This window comes from Chaetodon trifascialis, chromosome 15 (genome assembly GCF_039877785.1).
Source record: "Chaetodon trifascialis isolate fChaTrf1 chromosome 15, fChaTrf1.hap1, whole genome shotgun sequence".
Taxonomy (NCBI): domain Eukaryota; kingdom Metazoa; phylum Chordata; class Actinopteri; order Chaetodontiformes; family Chaetodontidae; genus Chaetodon; species Chaetodon trifascialis.
The window spans coordinates 11,107,136-11,113,135 of NC_092070.1; positions in this window are offsets into that span (position 1 = coordinate 11,107,136).

A 6,000-nucleotide genomic window follows, 5' to 3' on the forward strand; every position below is an offset into this window, starting at 1 on the left:
ACGGCTACAACTTGGTGTCTCCCTTTGACCTTTGTGTGTTTGTGTGTGTGTGTGTAGTGAGAGAGGAAGAGCTCTTGTCAGTTGATTTATGGGCTTCTGGAAAGCCGCACAGTGCAGCTGCTGTCATGGCACAGATCAAAGGGGATTCCAAGACAGGCTGGGGGAGGTGGGCAGTGGGCAGGGGAGGACATGTTGGATGGAGAAGGAGGGGAGAGGTTGACGCAGTGAGGAGAACTTAATGAAGCTTGCTGCACTGATGTCAGCTGGTTCGAATCTCCGAACGCCAGCACGTGCTGCTGCTTTGAGAGAGGGATGAGGTTGGACCCAGACCTCACAGTCTCAAGCTGATTAGACCGTCAGAGGACCCAGCTCTGAATTAAACCAACACTGGAGCGATTAGGGGGCTTCTGACTGGGACCACCCATGTAATCAATAAGAAGGAAAAAGCCCTAATGTACTAAGCTTGCGCTTGTGATGTCAAACATTTCTCTGGATGAAGGTAAAAGGAAGATGTCATGGTTTAGTAAATGCCACCGGGCAGCTGCTGGCTCTGGACCACATTGGTCTCGCCGGAGAAGGTTGATAATGTAACATTGTTCATGCACACAGTGTAGCAGAACTCTTTTCAAGCACTTTCTTTCCATTTCTTTGTAATGTCACATACAATAAACCGCACACTTGTACCTTTCTGTACACGTTCTTCAACGCACCTCCTCTGATTCACTTAGCGGTCTGCTTGCACACAAAGCTACAACCACTGCAGCGCAACACGGCAGTCATACAACAAGATTCAGCTTCATGAGGTGTGGTCGTGGCAGAACTGTGATACTGAGAGGTGTTCCTAATATTTCATCCACACGATACAGTTAATAACAGTGTCATTTCATTAGACTGTATTTATTTTTGCAATACGTACCTGTTAATGACTCAGCTGTGTACCGTAACATGCAATGGAGTATTTATGTGTCTATGTGTATTCTATTGCTATTTTTCTCCCTGGGCTGTGCCGTGTTTGCTGCGACAGCCTATTATTTTCACGATGATCATTAATCATCTAATCTAATCTGCAGAGTGATGCTGCTCTACCCTGCTGCTGGTTATGTAGCCCTTGTAATCCAATTGGTGCGTCAGTCGCTAATTCTGCGGAACAGCAGACGTCAATCCAGATGGCATTTAAAATCACCCCTGAGACACCAGAAATAACTCATACACAATAAATAATTTCAGCTGGGACATTTACCGGAATAGAATTAATTTTTCTAAACAGAGTGTTTCTTGAGCCTGAGTGTTGAAATCTGCTCTATATCATACGGTGACCGACAGGGGAAACGCGGTGCAACAGCCCAAAACATTTCCATTTGGAGGAACGTGCTGCAGTTTCCAAAACGTCAATGTCAATTGAAAAAAAACTCAGAAAAAATCCAAAACAAATAGAAACAGCAAACACACTGCAAACAAATGCAACAGAAAAATGCTGCATATCTAGTTAACATAATAAAAAGGTGTTTCTCTCCACTAGGGGGAGCACTAAGTGGAACAGCTGGGTTCTCTCTCTCTCTCTCTCTCTCTCTCTCTCTCTCTCTCTCTCTCTCTCTCTCTCTCTGTTGCATTTGTCATCAGGCTTTGTGTGTTTCAGACTTTCTATCGTTTTTCTCCTCATGCTAATCTTTATGGAAAAAAGCTTAGAACCATTAACAAGCTGTTACAGGTGTAAAACTACAGCCAGAATTCAGTTTAATTAACTCATGGACATTCAAATAAAGTTTGACAGGAAGTAAGAAACCTTTATTTTTCCTTAAGATATAAAAAAAAAATATTTTCATTTACAATTTTAAGCATTTTTTCTTGAAGCTTTTGGAACAAAAATAAAATATTTATGAAGTTAATAAAAGTTTGTGTACAAGCACATCCTTATCTCGGAACTTAATGTGTTTAAACACCAGAGTTGGCCACAAAAGTGTAGAGGGGGCATGAATGCCGACAAAGTCAAAGCTAAATGTTAAGAGAGTCAAACTGACACAGATTTGCTGAAGGTGCAATGAATGGAAGTGATGAAACATCGGTTTGAGTTGAAACTGTTTCAGACTGAGTGTTTATTTCAAATTGTGTGAATGCAAACAGACAAAGAGCACAAAAGGAGACAGTCTGGAGGAAAATGGTAAGCTTGGAAATCAGAGTGTCTGAGCTGTCACACACTGCCACGGCAAACATCAATCAGTGAACGCCTGCACTGACTGAGCTGGAGCCAAAAGACTGAAAAGCTGCTCCAGCAATCAAACCCAGCTGAAGAGTCATGTCACTTTGTATCTAAAATGCATTTTACTCACGAGACACAACACGGAGACTCCTGCAGTCACTTAAAATAGCAGTTGTGATTCATATTTTAAGGCAGGAGTCCACAAGTGCAGTAGTCTAAATAAAGATTTTGTCAAAACTAAAGTTTTGTTCACAGTCTACTGATTTTTATATACAAGACATTAGAAATGAATGTACAAACAATCTGTGTATGTTTCCATTTTGTACAAACAGGAAATAATACGAGACATGAGTCAAAGGATGCAAATAGAACGGCCACTCCCAGTTAAACTTAATTAAAACTCACAAAGAGAGAAGCACTTTATGTGTTTTTATGGCTTGAGGTTTCCTGGAGTTGTCCCACCACCATCTGCAATTTGCTTAAAGGTTTTCCAGCTGGGACAAAATTGCGCTTGTAATGTTTATAATTGATATAGAAGAGAGGTGCGATGTTTATGGACTTCAACGGGAAACCATTTCCCTCTTGTTCTGTTAGCGTGTGTATTCCAGGAGGTTTTGGGGAGATTTAAGTTAAGTTCCCCCTCAGCTCTATTTTGCAAAGGCACTTGTGGGCTGCATCCTGGGCTTTGCACCGCCAAGACGATTGTGACTGGTTTTCAAAAAAACATAAAGAAGCCGGAGCATTTTCTTTCCTCTCTGCACGGGAATGATGATGGGTGCAGCCAGAACATTCTCCAGTGCTGATACAGTGCTGTGGAAGTAGGTCTGGCTATGCAAGACTGCCTGATTCAGTAACTTTCATTCTGTCAATTAACACAAGGTTGGTGGTTCTTCTTGTTCTTCGTGGTTTGAACGTGGCAGTGGACTTGGCAGCCTCCATGACAGTGAGACCCACAAGATCAATAGAACAGCTTTTGTTGTTAGCTAGCAGCAGTCTTGTACATTATCTCTACAAATTGCTAGCCACAAATACTGATGAAAAACAATAATACAGAGCTGAAACATGTCAGAGGAAGTGATCATGAGGAAACAAGATGGAGAGAGCAGAGTCGCACATGTTTAAGCCGGCAAGAAAATGTCAAGTGCACAACTGTCAACTGATCAGGAGAGAGGAATAGAGGAGGAAGAGGAGGAGGGAAGGAGGGACAGGCGGGTGCCAAGTGTCAGGAGGACTGTCGAGACAGAAGTGGGACTGTGGGATAACTTGCGGTCAGCGAAAAGAGGATGAGTCAGAGGAGGAGGGGTGTGAGGAGCGGCGGGGGGGTTAAGGAGAGGTTTACAGACAAGTCTGCGTAACATACTGAGAGGAAATCATTTGTTGCACTTGTTTGAATCTACTTGGAGAGTCAGAGGAGAGGGGTTTACTGCATCAGACACTTCAGATTGTATAATATCACCATCACAGAGGAAGTGAAGCATGTGGCAGTAACTTCTCAAATACTTCACTTTGATCGCCTGATTCCCTGATATACTATAACATGTATTTAAAGGTATGATACGTAACCTTTCTGCGTAAAAATGTCTAAAAACTATTTGTATATTTTGTTGAGTTTCCCAAATGTTAGCAACAACGTTCAATCCCAGTGAAATGCGTAATTCTATTTGGTCACGTCATATCCTTTACCCCCTCTAGTTGCTATAACTTCAGAAACTGTGTGCTATGTTGGTTCATTACAGCCACCAGTTAAGACCACACTGACTGTAACTTGCCTGAAACGCAGATTTGTAAATTGGGCAGCTGTAAGGCTCTGGAACAAGTTCCTCCCCTGTGGAGGGTGACTCTCTTCATTATCATCATCATCACTGTCACCATCACTGTCCTCTAGAGGTTCTGGGATTTGTCTGGCGTTGCAGATGCTGTAAAGTACTGCGCAGCCTGTCATGACTTTGCAGACCTTATCTGGCAACCTCTCCATGTAACGCATGAAATCTCATTTTCAGTTGGCCAATGCCCAGTCTGGATGGAGGTGAGGGGTAAGGAGCCACGGTTTGCATGGTTAGCCGCTGTCCCCTCACAAAGGCGACTGGCTGGCACATAATGCCCTTCACAAAGCTGCCTCAGGCCGCTCTCAGACAGTATCCTGGCATTATGTGCAGAGCCTGGCCATGTTGCAACAATGCCCAAAATCTTGTAGTCTGCAGCCGAATCAATTTGATGCTGTGGGCCCTCTTTCTGTTGGCATTTTCTGATGGTTCGATAATACGGATGGGGAAGCCCGTTCATGTCCATGAATGCCCTTTTGTGAGTCTGCAAGGTGTGGACATCCGGTGGAAATGAGATGAACTGAGCTACAATATGAGGCTGTGAAAGCACTGTAATAGTTTGTGTGATCGCTCTGCTGATGGAAGGTTGCGACAGACCCAAGTCGCCACTGCTGCACTGCTGCGTTTTTCAAGTGGCCAGAGTGTTGTGATCGCTTTCATTTCTGGTGTTATCGTGTTGGGCAGGAGATGTGATCTGGAATGATATCAACTGCAAACGTTATCGCTGCACGATCTAATCCGTCGTGTTTTATTAACTCACTGTCACTGAGCATTTGGAGAAACTCTTAAGACTCTTAAGTCCTCCTCCCTACTCCTAACAGTTTTTCACCTTAGGAGCAAAGATGCCTTTTGAATACCTTTCATCTTTACCACAATCAAGCCTTCACTGGAAGAGGAAATTCTCAGAAAAAAATTAAAATTCCATCAATTTTCTCAGAATGTCATCGCTCGGAGCAACTCTTGAAGGCTTCATGAATACGTCAGATGATTCTTCAGATTGAGGAAGGAAGTCAGTGAACGTTACTAAATGTATGTCTGCCTGAGTAATGTCACATAGATTTTTATCAGCAACAGTGGTTGCGACAGTGGTCCCACATGACGTCATCGAACCGTGTCTTTTGTTTTCATTGTTTTGATTAAGAGACCCCGAGTGGCAGATTGTACATACTGTGTGTTTGACTGCACCCAGATAGCATTTTATGCAGGCTACAACAAATGCCATTAACCCATATAAAATTAATAAGGGATGTGAATTTAAATTTGTTACGGTCAATTAGATATTCAATAACCAAGACACAAATGTTTAAAAAGCCTCTATAAGAAAACACAGATGTGCAGCAGTATGAACAAGACATTGAAGAGAAATCTCTGACACAAGATGAATTTGATTTAATAACCAGCTCAATGTCAAATGAGTCTGAGTCATATAAAGTGCGAGACAGCAACCAAATGAGGGAAACAGAAACTGTCATGAGCAGCTACTGAGACAGAGGCAGGACTACAGGACAACTGATGGTCAGGTCCAATTACCAGGAAAAATACTCCTTCAGGCAGATGACACTGTGGGTAAACACTGCTCTCTGACAGGTGTGTGTGTGTGTGTGTGTGTGTGTGTGTGTGTGTGTGTGTGTGTGTGTGTGTGTCAGACAGAGAGTTTAAGAAAGACTGAAAGGGTGAGCCGTGTTCGTGAGTGCGTGCACGTGTGCGCGTGTGCTCGTGGGCGGTGCCGTTAAGAGAGCAGAAACGGCGCTTTCATAGATTGCTTGCGATTTTAATTTACTGCTCATGTTCTCTCTGTCTGGCACCAAACTGTTAGCACAATTTCCTCCAACATACAAATGCTCTCAGATAAATAAGGTGATTGTGATTCAGAGCACAGCTCAGGATTGTATTTCTCCAACAGAGAGAGAAGTACAGCAGCACTGGAAAGACACAGATCCGACGAGTCTCTGACGAATCACGGTCATTTGCTTTTTGCTC